Here is a 15,110-nt window from a genome sequence, read left to right as displayed (position 1 = left end):
CTGCTTCAGAGGAGATGAGCCTTGACATGGGTTTCTAACCAGGCCAGGCAAAACACCGCAGTGGGAAATGCAATCAGAGGCAGTCCTGCTAGTGTCAGCATCTCACCGGGAAGCCAGTGTCAAAAGGAATAGGGCTGAGAGGTTTAGAAAGCCCAGGTAGAGCCTCAGGAGCCTCTGAGGGCTGGGCAGGGAAGACGGGCATGCCCAGGCTGCGGGCAGGGCGATGGCTGGCATCGGCAGGCAGCGCCCACGGGTCTCGAGGACCAGGTTTCCCCTGGGTTTTGAGCTTGGCAGGACAGATGGCTCCCTGGCTACAGCCAAAACTCATTTATTCTGAGAGCTGAGCTCAGGTCCTGTGTGAGAATAATCCAGCCTGCAGATAACATCTTGTGCTGCTGTGAAGGGTCGAGGCTGATTTACTAGCTTACTTGTAAATTTAGTAACTTAGAGTTAACACGAGCAAATGGAGGCTCACACCATAAACACAGGCATGCGGACAACAGGTCTCTCCTCACGCTGCAGAAGCAGAAGTCTCTTATGGCTGCGATGCTGCCTGAAATGAGATTTTCCATGTTTTAAAGGATTTGCATTTGGGGATGCAATTGGGGAACCCTAAAACTGGCTCAGAGCTCCTCAGTGCTGCCTCTCTGACCCTCAAGGAGATGGCAGGTAGTGGGGTCCAGCACAAGCAGCACCCGGAGGATGTCCCAAGAGGGCTCTGGGGTTGTTCTCTGCTAAATAACACATCAGCCCTGAAGTTAAGCACACACCGAATAATTCAAAAGAAAAAATGAATTATTAAATAACTTCTCATTATTGCCATTCTAATTACACATCGTTAATTTCATACCTAAAAGGTGCTGTAATATTCTTGCTGAAGCATATCTTCCTGGTCTCAAATTTGAGCGTTTCAACATGCCTGTGGGGTTGGAAGATAAAAGCAAAGCAAGGGGGGAGCCAGGGCAAGCACTTCAGGGGCAGTTTCACCATTCACTCTGCAGGAAAATAAATAATTTTTTTAATCCCCTTTCCCCAAACCCCAGCCAACTTCCAACCCCCAAATTACTGTGTTTCTTTCCTCTTACTGTATACAACTGAAACATATTTTAACAGGAGGGGTAGTCTGGAAGACAGGGGGTTAGTCTTCAGGACAAGGAGCTGTTCTGTATTAAAACAAACCCTGCCCAAAGGGTGCTGCAGTGCCCGGGTTCCCCTGGGGAGCAGCGAGACTGCCTGGGGTGCTTCACCAGGTCCGGGGAGCTGTGTTTAAGAGGGGACCCACCACGTCGGAACCTCTCCAGGCAGCTCCTCATGGTGGGCTGTGGGCCCTGGCAGCTTCCCCAGCATCAGCGGGGGCTCCGAGGAGCGCCGCTAACCGGCTCCACGCAGGTCCCTGTTGCTGAGAGAAGAAAGGATCATCCTGGGGAAACAGCAGTTTTGCCTGATTTGTGTGAGTTTCCTTGTGCTTTTATGGCAGCCCATAAAATGGATCATCTGTCTTAAAAAGACGTGAGCAGGTAATCACAAGCTTGCCTGAGGTCTGCCTTGCATACCGGTGCCTGCTGGGGATAGCTGGGGCGGGGGGGACGGGACAGGAAAGGGGGACCTGGGTGGGGAGGCTCCAAGACATCAGGCCCATCCAGAGAACATCATTGCTGCCTTTTCACCAGCAGATTGAGCCATCTGGGAACTTTTCAGAAAAAGTGCCTGGGCGAGGGGGATGCTCCATTCTCCTTAGGAGAGCAGGAGACAGCCACAACTCTATTTTCAGCTGAGGTTTCCAAGGCACTTGTTTACCAGCACTGCCAGTGAAATCTGTTATCACATCGGCACTGCTGACAGCTCTGTCTGGAGCTGACTTTTCAGGGAAAGCACCTCAAGAGCGCTGGAGGCAGTGCCAGGACTTTGTAGGAAGGATGCAACAGCTGCCTGCACTTGCCCACCCCTGAAACCCATTAATCAGCACCTGAGCCCAGGGACCTTGCTCTCCTTACACTTGCTGGGAAAAAAACCAGTCCCTGCTGACTGGTGCCAGGGGGTTGGTGTGTCCCTTTGGGGTGCTGCCTGCTCTGGGAGCAGGAGGGGGGCTCTCTCTGCTGGAGGGCAGCCCCTGGCAGCTGGGTCCTTACAGCCATCAGTAGGATTACGTGTCTGGGGGTGGCTGGTGCTACGACGAGCCCTGCTCAGCCTCACCCTCTCAGCCCGTCTCATCAGCCAGATCCAAACCTCCTGTGTTTGTACCTGATCTTCCTGCCACGCCTGGGATGTGCAAGGACTCAGGAAAGGCCCTCCTAGAGACTGGTGTTATATCTGCTGTGCTCCTCTCAGCTGGTCATTAGATAATTACCTGGAAAGCCAGTTGGGTTTGTCTGGATGAGTTTGTTATTGCACAACCATCCTGCTGATTCCTCCCAGGCCCTCAAGCCACGAAGAGCTTCTCCCAGGCGGTGATGCAAGTGGTCGGCGTCCTCAGGAGCTGCACCAGGAGACGCTGAGCTGCTTGGTGGAGCAGAGAGCAGTGCCAGGACGGGCGCAGCCACCCTCTCTGTGCCCATTTGCAGGGTAACATCTGTGGAGGCGTCTTGTCCTGTGCTCCAGCTGCTGCTCTTACCGCCGGGACCCCCCACCCTACGCACCCCGACTGCCCGCTGCCACATCAAGGCCAGCTCAGGAGATGGGGGGCTGCCGCCCTGCCAGCAGCCTGCAGCATCCAGCCCTGGTCTGGCCGGGGTCTCCATCCCCACAGAACTGCCACGGACACCCAGGGGAGCGAGGGCACGCTTCTCCCCACAGACAGGGAGACGAACCGGGGAGCTGCAAGGTCCTCTCCAGTCGCCTTTCAACAGCCCCTGGAGCAGGGTGTGGGAGGCAATTTGGGGAGGTTGTGTGAAGCTTCCAGCCTCACGTCAGTCTCCCATCAGTTTCCTGAAGTAATGAAGAGGTAATTAAATTTTGCAGGGCAAGGGAAGCTTCACCAATGGCAAGAGCTTATTGAAGATCCCGATCTCATCAGGGGAAATGCTAGTCTCCAAATTAAATGCATTTACTGTTTCATGTACCGTTGCTTACAATTGTTGTAATGAATCTGGGAATTAATTGTTTGCCCATTTAAAACAACTCCCCTCTTGCACTGTGCCATGCTCCCCTCCTCCCAGTCCTCTGTAATTTGATATTCCAGTTAGAAAACAAATTGGCATTCATTGGAAAATCAATCTTTTCATTGTTTAACTCTCATTTCTCTGGGGAATGTGTGGGAATGGAATTACATCCTCCGATAGGAACTCTCTCTGAATGCCTAATTGCAGTTGGAGAGCAGAGAGGCTGCCCACATCCCGGGGGCCACCGGGACCCCGCGCTGGCAGCATCCATGGTGCTGCCTAAGGAGGAGCAGAGCGTCGGTCCACGCCGGAGAACATCAGCCAGTCACCTCGGTAATGAGCCCAATAATAGAGTCTGTCATAAAGTGCTTGTTACGGCGGGGGAGACGACAACAAACAGTGCGAAGAAAAGCCTGAAGATACACCGTATTGTGTTTATTCAGGCTGAGGAGAGGCAGAACAAACAAAATATGTCCTTTCACGCCGGTTTGAGAGGAGCTCGGCTCCTGCGCTTCCACGTCCCAGCGTGGCTCTGCGTGATGGGCCTCGGGCCACCAAGGGCCCCAGGGACAGGGCTGGCGGGTCCCCAGGGTGCTCTCACAGCCTACGCCAGCCATCCCCTCCACACAGGGACAGAGCAGTACCCACTCAGGACTCTGCTTTTTCCTTGTAAGAGGGCACTTTCTAAGCATGCCAGGCAGCTGGCCTGGCAATGATGCTTTTGCTTCCCATGGAGACACTTGCTGCCGAAATAAACTGCTATTTTTATGGGTAACATTGGTTGTCTTTTACACTTACTGCAGGAAAATGAATAGCCACTTTTATGCAAAAAGGTTTTACTGCGATATCAGAAAGCGCTAATGAATATACAGAACCAAATTATATGCTACCCCATGAGTCAAAACTCCCAGACAGAGATTTACAGCAAAGCGAGTAGCAGGCAAAGATAAAAGCCTGCAGCCAAAGCAGGTCATATAATTAATCAGGGACAATAAATTTCTGAAAAATTGAGCTGTCAGTCTCTTCCATCCAGACGCCCAGCTCCATTTCAAAGCTAAATAACTTGTATTCACAAAGAGTTAATGCACCAGACAAAGCACCACCGCCAAAGCAGCTTCTGCCTTGGCAAAGGACAAGGCTTCCACCACCCATCCTGTGCCCACCAGGATGTGCTGGGCAGGCACTTTGGTGCATGGGAGCCCCCGGAGCATCACCCCCCCTCAGGGCACAGGCAGCAGAGGGGTTCCTGCCCACCTACCAGAGGCACAAAACTCCGCCAGCACATTTCCCCCTGCCAAAACGAAAGGCCCCATCACTTGGCCCCACAGAACAACACTGTGTTTGTCTGTGAGCCTGGGGTACATGCTGGACCCCCAGCTGGGCTGACACTCCCTCACTTGCTTTTTCCTCTTCCCCTCTCTCCCTTTGTTCACAAATTAGCAACAAACACGTTCCAGGTTGTACTAATTAGTTGTTTGGAAGATTTCAAGGGACCATTTGGGCGAGCATATGCTGCTGCCAGGAGCTGGCTCTGGCAGGCTGCCTCCCCACTGCCGCCTGGCAGCTGCCCCACGGCCACCCAGGGCACCCACTGCCCACTGGTGTCCCCCCGGGGGGGGGGGCAACACATCTGCCCAACACAGCTGGACCACCCACTCCTCCTTACAGCCCTGGCAAGCCAGGAGGGAAGAGTTAGTGTCCCCAAAGTTGGGTGCACAAGGTGGGGTCATGCTGCTGGCATCCTTTTGCACAGGGCGGGGGGTGGAGGGGGGAGGCTCTGGCTCCCCACAGCCAGCCTGCCGCTCGCCCATTTTGGCCCCAGTGTGGGTTTGACATGAGGGGGCATCAGCAGCAGTGCCATGAAAGATGGCATGTCACTCTCTGCAGCACCGTAATCACATTGCCTCCCTTTTCTCATAGCCTCACTTAGCAACTCTATATGAGCATCTTTGTCAGGCACATATTAGGAACCATTCTTCATAAAAAATTAAGGGCTATGGAAATAAAGTGACCTCTCCAAGAGCTTCAATTACACTGTAAGGTAATTGTGTCTTCCCCAGGCCTCCATCATGGTGTTTGGGAGTCTTCAGCAACAATTTATGTATTTATTACAGTTTAAGTATCCTTAGCCCTCAGCTCTTTCCAGTAATGAAAATATATAGCGCGAAACCCAGCAAATACAGACCGAGCCCTGTGACGGCAATCCTCCCGGCCATCACACTGCAGAAAGAAGTGGCAGAGAGCCCTACGCCCTCGCAGGGCTGCAAAGCCTCTCCCGTGTGCCAGGTCCCGTGAGACCTCCCTAGGGCACGTGTAGGTGGCAGGACGAGGGGAAGCATGGCAAAGGGTTGGGGCTAAAACCGGCCGGCTGGGGACAGGTACCAGGGCAAGGCAGAAAGCCTTTCCCAGGAAAAAAAATTACAGCTTTATTCTTGCTCTTGACATTAAAGGTTGCTTGGAATTGGGACAGAAAGGCAAAGCAGGCTTTGTTTTATTATTTTTTTTCTGCAAAGCCTTTTGTTGTGTGCAAACCTTTTTTTCAGCAGGGCTGCAGAGGCTGATGACAGGCTCAGCTCACTGCATGTCAGAGGAGCATCCCCGGGGCCAGCTGAGGCGTCCCTGGCTATGAAGGGAGTGGGGCCGGGGCTGCTTTTGCTCTGGGGGGGTTGCCCAAAGCAGAGCTGGGGCAGCGAGGCTTTACTTCACCTCTTGTGCTGCGGCTGGGGTGCAGGTGGACCCCAGCAGCCACAACCCAGTGCTGCCAGGTGTTCCCATGTGAACTGGTGGATCTGGACAGAGCAGCTGCTGTGCAAGAAGAAATGCTGTAAAATACCAAGGGAATTTGGGTCCTTCCCCGCTGCCCCATCCCCAGCCTTAAAGGGGTCTGAGGATGTTGGCAGGGAAAAGTAGTCTGAAGAGCAGAAGTCTAGGCTGAAGATGCAACAGAAAAAGAGCCTTGTAAGATTCTATTGGAAAAAAGGAAAACAAAAAGCAAATTTTCTTCTTGTCAGAAAGACACCAAGTCCTACACCTTGGGTGAGAAAGAGATGATTTAACAAGAAAAAGATGTCACTAAATCCCTGAGCTATAAATCATTCTTCTTGCAGCAAAAATACTTAACAGCCGTTCTGTGAAATATCAGTGCAGGAGCCTGTGTTGGGGATTGCAGCTGATCTGGGGCAAATGGGGCCCAGCCACTTGTTTTATAGTTGTAGGAGACTTATGCAGCAGCTGGGAAATATTTCTTGCCCCTGCTGTGTTACAGGCTTATGTCATGAAAATGGTGCAATCGGCATTAGATGTGCCTGAAAGCCTTAAGGACTATCCGCGGGGCGCACCCTGGGAGAAGAGTGTTGTAATAAAACCTTTTGATCATTCATTCACATGGCATCATTGGGCAATTTATGATTTTTTTTTTTTTTTTTTTTCAAATAATAAGAAAGAGGGAAAAAAAGTCTGCTGAGTTAAAGCAGAGATCGGTGCCAGGTCCCAGGAATCTCCCTCCCACCGGGACTGGGTGGTGATGCCACGGGGAAACCTCCACTGGGGACGTGGGTGACCAGGGTGAGTGTCAGGAGAGTTTCCAAAGAGTTCAGATGAACATTTCCTGTTATAGAAACTGCTAAGCCAGATGCAAGAGGACACTGTATTGCTGCAATGATTTAATTGCTAAAGAAGTGGTAATTGCTTAGGGAGCAGTGACAATGATCTGATTATAGTCCATAGGAGCAAACAGAGGGCAGCCCCAGCTACTGGAAGTTTCAAAAGGGCTAAGATAAATCAGGGGAAATTACCAGCAAAACTGACTGGGTGGAAAAAGCAATTATTATATGATTGTGAATGGAAAGTTAAAGAGCTCTTTAGGAATTGTTTAAGAAACAGCAAAGGTAACAATCTTGCCAGAAGTTTAGCCTGACAGCTGTTAAAAATAAGAAAATAATAGTATGAAAACAAGGAGGGGAAGAAGATGCTGTGAGAAGCACAGGAAATTGGGGTGAGCAGCAAAGTAATAAGAAAATTTGCAACGTTGGTACAGATGCCACTGTTCCAAGGAGTATAATTCAAACAAAAAGAGAAAGCAGATCCTCCTGTGGGCAGGAAAGGCTCACCGTTTGGAAGGGGCAGGCAGGTGTGATTGAAAGAAGAAGGGCATGCATTTATACCAGCTGAAGATGATGGATGCTCTCTCTCCTATTTTCACTAAAGAGGCATATTTTAAAATTGGCTGACCTACCTAGCTGCCTCTCCAGAGCCTGCAGCATTGCCTGGGCAACTCCTGCCCCATGGTTAGTGGCTGAACCAGACCGGAGCTGCCTTACCCTGGCTGGAGAGTGTGAAAATGGATGGCAACCGTGGGGCTGCGGACACCGTGCAGGGATGGGTGGTGATGGGGATTGTGCCCGGGCCACGGTGCTGCCATCACCCTCCTGCTCCCCGTGTGTCTTCTGCAGGGCTGATCTCCCATGGCAGCGATGAGAGCAGCTGTGTGCCCACAGGCTGGGCGAGAAGGGAGCCAAAGCAGCGCGTCCAGCTGGGAGCCTCGGCATGCCGGCTCTTAGGCACCAGGTATGGCCTTGATACTGGCTTGCTGGACTCAGCTTCTGCTTCAAAGGCAAATGAAGAAGGTTTTCAGGCCTATCGCAACCCGGTGACGCTGGGTGCACTAGGGGGAAAGGCCAGCCAGTTCAGCTGAGCAGCAGCATCCCTGCCCAGAGAGGCAGGACCTGCTCTGGAGTTGCTCTTGCAGGAGCATCGCTGCTCGCCCACCCTTCTCGGGGCAGTTCTGCTCATCAGAGGGAAGCCACTGTTCTGGTAAGTGACTGCTCAGTATTTCGCTGCCCTTTCCCCCGTGGAAGCTCTCTGGAAGAAAGCACCACAGACACCCTCTGCCCTGATTTCAGGTTCATCTAAGCATCAAAAAGCAGACCTGCTGCCCAGCTGGAGTGTAATTTGGAGAGCTGCCGGCACGGCTGAGGACATCACCATCTAATTGCAGAGCAGAGTCACCTCTTGGGTTGCCTGCTCTGCTGTTGGACCCAAACGACTTGATCACATTTTACTTTTGGTTTAAATCTTTCCATTTTGATCCCAAGGAGAGCAGCCGGGAGTTAATGACTGGCATTTCTTTTCCTGAACCCTGCCAGTGCCACAGCAGTGAACGTGTAATTATCAGGAGCCAGACGTTAACCTACATACAAGCCCGGTCTCGCTGCTTTTCATTCCCTTGATTTTATTGATTCTTTTTTTTTTTTTTTTTTTGACTTGTTCTTGCTTCCTCTTGTTAAAGACTTCTAAATTTATGGCCAGCCCAAAGGGAGCACTGCTGTTGTAATGAAAAAATATAGTGGTTTGGTGCTGTAACTTTCTCGCTGTTTTCTTGAGCCCTTGTTACGTTTGTTTTAATCTGAACACCATTTCCGTATAACACTTGCAAACAATATTGTATTAGCCTTAACTTTGACCTTGCCACAATTTCCACAAGAAAATTGTTTCAGCTCAGAAATGGCCAGATTTACTCTTCAGGCCGATGAAAATAAGTCTGCAAGGTTGAAAAGAAGATGTCAAAAGCAGGCACTAAAGATCACTTTAAATGATAACAGTTGTACTTGAAGCAAAAATAATATACAAAGGTTTCATCTAGAAATTTTCACCCTTGGACTGCAAAGTGCTTTACAGCCAAGTTCACTGTCGGCAGCCCTGTTTTCAAAGGTGAGCAGAAATATGTTTTTCACTTTCTTTGCTGCGTTCCTGCACCTGAAACCAGCTTGTTAATCTGACACTCACCGGCTCTCCTGCTCCCCCAGGACATGCCTGTGCCCTCCTAGCTGAGCAGAGATATGCACAGCCACTGACCCATGGGGTCCAGTACTGAGGACAAGAAGAGGTTTATTCTTGCCCAATTAGATGATTTTTTTTTTTTTTTTTTGATCTTCCAACTGAATATAGAGAGTTGGGTTTTAGTCTGAGGTGGGGGTAATGCAGCTGGGCATCTCTCAGCTGCCATGTCTGAAGGCAAAACACCTCTCCCTGTATTGAACAGGGCGGTGCCAACCCGAAACAGCAACTTCTGCTCACTAGGAATTTGGGGGGGAGCATGGGGAGCTGTGGGGCATTGCTGCAGCTCCCCGTGCAACACCCTGGGCTGTTTCGTATCAGTAGGTGAATATGGTTTGTTAAATAAACCTTGGTGTCTCACATTAAAAGTTCTGGAGAGCCTATTGTCTTTGTGTCCCTGGGGATGAGGACTAATAAAACACTCGCTGCACAGGCTGAGTTAAAGAAGCCGCTGCTGGGAGGTCTCCATCACCCCAGGAGTGGCTGCGTTCACCCCAGAGACACAGGCTGCAAAATGCAGGTGCCTTTGGAGGTCTGTTGCCTGGGGAAATGTCGGCAGGACACAGTCCTGCGATGCTGCCCACCGGCTCCTACCTCTGAGCGGAGGTGCGGGGTCCCGTGGGGGGAGCGGGGACCCTCCTCGCGCCACGGCTTGGCTAGGCAGCTGCACAGGGTGCGTGGTGCCTGTAAAGCACCGACACTGCATGCCTGGCTGCCTGCTGGGGAGGCAAAGCTTGCTGCCTGCTGCCCGCCCCGTGGCTCTCGGGCACTTTCCTCCCTGCTTCTGAGCTGAACCGTGTGCTCGTTTTAAACGAGCGGTTTTCCGAAGCGCTGCTGAAACCAGGTGGGTTTTTCCCAAACTGAGTGCTGCCCAATGGCACCCTGCCACCTACCCACTGTTTTTTCTTACACCATTTCTGCAGAGAAAAGTGTCTGAGCAAGCCCTGAGACGCACCAGAAATGCCCGCTGAAATAGCTGCAAAGGGTCTTTGTTTAATCCTGCCAGCTGGCCAAGAGGCAAGAGGTTGCACCTCTGGCCAGGCTCGTGCTGGGCTTTGCCTTTGCACCTCCTCACTGCCATGGAAATGCTGGCAAGGCAGAGTTTGCTGCTGGGTAAAGCTCAGCAAGGAAATCATTCCTGCAGGAAGTTTAATTGCAGCCATTAAGCCTTTTAATCTAACCATGGTTTGTATCTCTAAATGGCAACGCTGTCCCTGAAACACAGGCATACATCCACATACCTGCTCACTGCTTGTTTAGCATTGTGTTTACGGCTACTTTTAGTGAACCAGAAGCAGGTAGTTAGACACTTATTTGGCCATAAAATTCATTTTAAAAATAAATAAATAAAACCCACACACACAAAAGCAAACTTATCCATCCTTGAAAAACAACCCCCCGCAACTCACCATTCCACCGATCGCAGGAGCCATCTGCGGCTCCCGGGCTCTGCCTGGCTTTCCACTGCCGAGGCCCCGTTGCCTGAGCCCACGCAGGACAGAGACCCCCTCACCCCGCCAGCTCGGCCCCCTCCCTGCCCCAGCGTGGGGCTGGAGCCGCTCTGCAGGGGGGTACGGGGGTGCGCAGGCGAGAGGGAAAATCCCGTGGGAGTATGGTGTCCTGCTCTCTCCAGTGAGCGCAGCCCAGCCCAGCCTGACCCAGCTCCTGCTTGTGACAGTGACTTAACCTAGCCGTCCCATCACACTCTGTGCCGTCCCTCCAACGTGCTCACAGATGTCCTCAGCACTTAACAGTCCTAGAGGTCAGGATGAACACATGCTCCAGACCTTAATAGTAACGAGATGAGTTGCATGGCCATGCAAAAGGAGGACCAGAGTGGCTCACCTGGGGGGGCTGGGGAAGAAGATGACGGTGACCAGCACGGGCTTGTTCGCCAATGGAGGTGCTGCACGTCCCTTCCTTTGGCTCCTTGTGGTCATCATCAGCAAGGAAAAGCCCAGGAGATCCCAGCAGAGCCCTCTGGAGCTGTGTGGCAGGCATGAAGCCTCCCCGTGGGGATGGATGGCTGCCAGAGCCCCACAGGCTTCCCAGCCCATATTTTGACCTGGGTTCAGGACCCTCAGCTGTAAAGCAGAAAGAGTTTTTTAGTTTTGTCCTGCCAAGTTTAAATGAGCTGTGCTGCAAGAAACCAGATGCTTGAACGTTATAGACAAACATCGACAAAGTGGGATATCCCCTCCAACAGGCTGCTTTAAATAGAGATTTCATTTCATCTGGATGTCTCATTCCACTAAAATCTTATCTGCAAGTTTCAGGGCTGCCTGGGAAATCTTGCTGCCTCACCAGGGAAAAGGATATTTAAAAAGGATTAAATCTGACAGTCTTATACCAAAAGTGGATTTTTAAGACATAAGCAAAGATTCAAGAGGAAAAGATTCAAGAAGGCTGTTGAAAATGCAACTGCATTCAGGCTAATAAAGCTTAATTTCTGGTTAGATATTAACAGACTGAATGTGATGAGCCATGCTAAGTGCTGGGCTCAGGTACTGATGAAAGCAGGATGCTGCTGCAGCGGTGGTGGGAAGGGAGGGGAGCCAGAGCCCCCCTTTCAGCACAGGCTCCCACCAGGCCATTCACACCCCCCCCCCGGCTGCTGCTGAGGTCCCGGGTGAGCAGCAAGCACATCATGGGGTGAACAACAAGCACATCATGGGGTGAACAACAAGCACATCATGGGGTGAACAACAGCTGGCTCATGAAAGCAGGAGCTAAGGAAGGTTTGGTTGGTATATTTAGATCCCAGAGGCAAGAAAAGTTCCGACCTGAATTTGAAGTATATTAGACACCAAAGACCCCCACTTCTCCTTCTAAGTGGGAGGTCTTGGTCTTTCCCCCCATCCCACAGGGAAACTCGTGCATCAGATAGGGCTCAAGCTCACCCTACAGCTATGGAGTAATTCCAACCAAACACATCAGCTCCTTGGCCATTAAGGCTTGCTCCAATTAGCTTCAGCTTTAAAACAGAGCAAGTAAGATATAAATTCTGTTTTACAAAGTTCCTGTCTATATTTCTCCCCAAATATTGAAATGACATTTCTGCCCACTGAAAATAGGACCTTGGAAAAGACTCTCTGGGTAGTTCATTTGCTGGAAAAAGCATTGACAGCCCAATTAATCTTGCAGCCTGTGACTTTTAAACAAGGGATGTCAGTGTAGGCGCTCTGGGATGAGAGCAAGAGGGACTGGATAAATATCCCAAGATGCTGCTGTCCCAGAAACATCAAAACTCTCCCCAGTGCCTTGCCCCATGCCTGGGTCTGCTCACCAGCCCCGAGGATGGTGTAACTGCCCGGGGCAACCGTGGGCTGCCCTGAGCTTGGCTCCCTTTGTGTGCAGCTGGCATGGACACAGCTTGATGGGAAGGGGACCAGTGTCCCTGGCCCCAATCAGCTCTGAATTTGCCTGGCACAGTGCAGCCACCAAGCTGCAGCATCCCTGGCAGTGAGCTGAGCCGTGCCGTGCCCTGGGAAACACGTGGGAAAGACTTTGCTTCCCATTTCCCTTCCCAGCTAATGACCTTGCTGTGCAATTGCCTCCCACCTTTGCAATTGATGCTCTCCAGACGTTCACCTCTTGTTTTCACCACGGAGAAGCCTGTGGCAGGGCGATTTGTGCACGGTGAGCTCCTTATCCCAGCCCTGCATCAGCTGCAAACGCCCCTTGTAAAAATAACTCTGCCTGTGGTTGTGAAAGGGCAGCCACAAACACGCAGCTCAGCCTCACCGAGCTGCAGCTCTCCGGGGCCGGGGTCTCCATCACACATCTGCCCCCCCAGCATGGATTTAGGGGCGCAGCTCACACCACCGTGCCTGGCACCGTGTCGGCTGTGCTTTAGGGAGGTGTGGGCAGAGCGGGGCGCTGCTGGCTTTGCAGGCAGCTGGATGTGTCTGTGGCCTTACCAGGTACAAACCAGCCCTGCACTTCCCACACAAATGATAGGATTGGCCTTGCAGTCCATTTTAGAGCATTAATTACCTTGTTCATCATCATCATCATCATCATTATTATTATTACTACTACTACAATAATTATCATTATCATTATTATTATCATTATCATTATTCCTCTCTTCTCTACAGGTATAGAAACACCTCGGGCTATCAGGTGCTGTTGTGGCAACAGCTTAAATCCTCTCTGACTCCCACATGCAATCTTTGCCATGCAAAAGGCCTCAGCTGGGTATCCATTTCCTTGGCCCCCATCAAGTGCCAGAAGACACGGCAGTGCTTTCATGCTGTTTTGTTCTTGCTTCTATCTCCTGATCCGCAGATTGAATACATCACACTGTCTTCTCCTAGCCTTGATCCCGAGGATGGATTAATGGGATTAACTTCCAGCTTTCCTCAAAACTTTTCTCCCAAGAACCGACTTAAATAACATGCAGTAATGTCCCTCCGCATCCCATGCTGCACCCCAGCAGGCACCAGTGTCCCCTTGCATCCTTGCCTGGCAGCCGTTTCCAGGCCAGAAGATGCCCCAGGAGGACAGGATGGTCCAAAACGCGATGGCACAAATGCTGCTGAAGCAGGTTTTTTGTGACCTGAGTCATGTCAAGTGCCATCAAGAGGCTGGCAATCACCGGGAGCTGACCGCTGCCCCCGCTCCCTGCCCGCAGCCTGTTTCTAAATTCACCAGGAACCGGAGCAGCTCATTCCAATGCAGACCAAAAATTCCCACCGCGGTCCACACCGCAAACGAGTTCGACTTCTGCGCTGCCCCTAACGCACAGGGAAATTGCTTTTTGACTCTCCGCTAACAAAAAGCAGCCGTGCATCACTTACCAATATCGAGTCCGTTTATAAAAACATGTTTTTGCTCCGCTCTAATTGCTTCAAATGAAGCAATTGCATTATGCTCCCTCCCTTCGTTGTACCTCACCGACAGACGCTCTCCACCAGCTCGCTACGTTTGCCTTCAACATAAATCAGATCTCAATGCTCAGGTGGTAGAAAAGTGGCCGCCCTGCCTGTCATACCTTGCTGGGATGCAGACAGGCTCTCACAGGCTCCCCAAACCCCCAGTGCAGGCTGGCAGCAGGGGACCGGGAACCAACCAGGCTGAGCAGAGATCCTCCTCCAGCTTCACCAAGGGGGTTAATTTAGGAAAGAGAGAGACCAGGCAGACCTTCTCTATGAAACAGGGATGCAGCCCTGCTCCTCTGCTCACTCTCAGCTCCTAACCAGGGCTTTTGGTGCTGTTTGTGCATCCTGAGGCTCAGCCTGGCTCTGCTCCTGTCCCAGCAGGTTTACAGACACCCCGGGGGAATACCTGGAGTCCTGCAAGCTCCGTACAGCAAGGTGGCACTTCTCTGCTGACCTAGCACTTAGGGTGAAAAGCAGAATAAATAGTCCTTTAGAGCTGGCACACTTAAATATGATACAAGTTAGGCCATAACTCACCCGACCCTGTATTTCACACCATTTCTAATGATATTGACATTAATAAGCAGCTTGTCACTTCCCTCTGCTCTCAGGCTGCTGCTGCAAAGCACAGGGCATCCCTTCTGCAGGCATTTACACCTGGGAGATGCTCCCCTTACACAGGCAATGTCACTGCTCTGGGTTTATTCCCTCTCCTGCCATAATCGTCTCATGCAACATTTAGCAGCCAGCACGGGACACAGGACCAAAGGGACCGGGACCCTTCTGCTTTGGGATGGCCCTGTGCCACCACGTCTGGGCCAACAAGCAGAGGGACTTGCAGTTCTCAAGGGATGGAACCACCGGGAATGGAGTGGGAATGCCACCTCCTCGCCGCCCTGGGCTTTGCTGTGACAGAACCGTGCAAAGGGGAGCGCCGGGGGTCGGCACTGCCGGTGCGATGTCTTGGAAACCTCCGGGCTCTGGCTCAGGGCTGGTTGCCCTCCCACGGTCCCCATGCCACAGCTCCTATGCACACACATGCGCACACACACACACACACACACACACATATGCACGCTCCTCCAGCCTGTCTCGGGAATCTGCCCATTGCCATGGAAACGGCAGTGACATCAGGCACCGCTAACGTTACTCCGATGACTAATTACGTTATGAACGGTGAGCCAAATTCCTGAAACAATTCCCAGGCCCCGGAGATCTGTACCTCGCATCCCAGGCAGATGCTAAAACGTGTCCTTCACCTGCAGGGATGCCAGGCAGGGCTGGAGGAGGCCAG

The sequence above is a fragment of the Tyto alba genome, unplaced genomic scaffold (genome assembly GCF_018691265.1).
Source record: "Tyto alba isolate M040663 unplaced genomic scaffold, T.alba_DEE_v4.0 Super-Scaffold_1000006, whole genome shotgun sequence".
Taxonomy (NCBI): Eukaryota; Metazoa; Chordata; class Aves; order Strigiformes; family Tytonidae; genus Tyto; species Tyto alba.
This window is presented reverse-complemented; position numbering follows the sequence as displayed.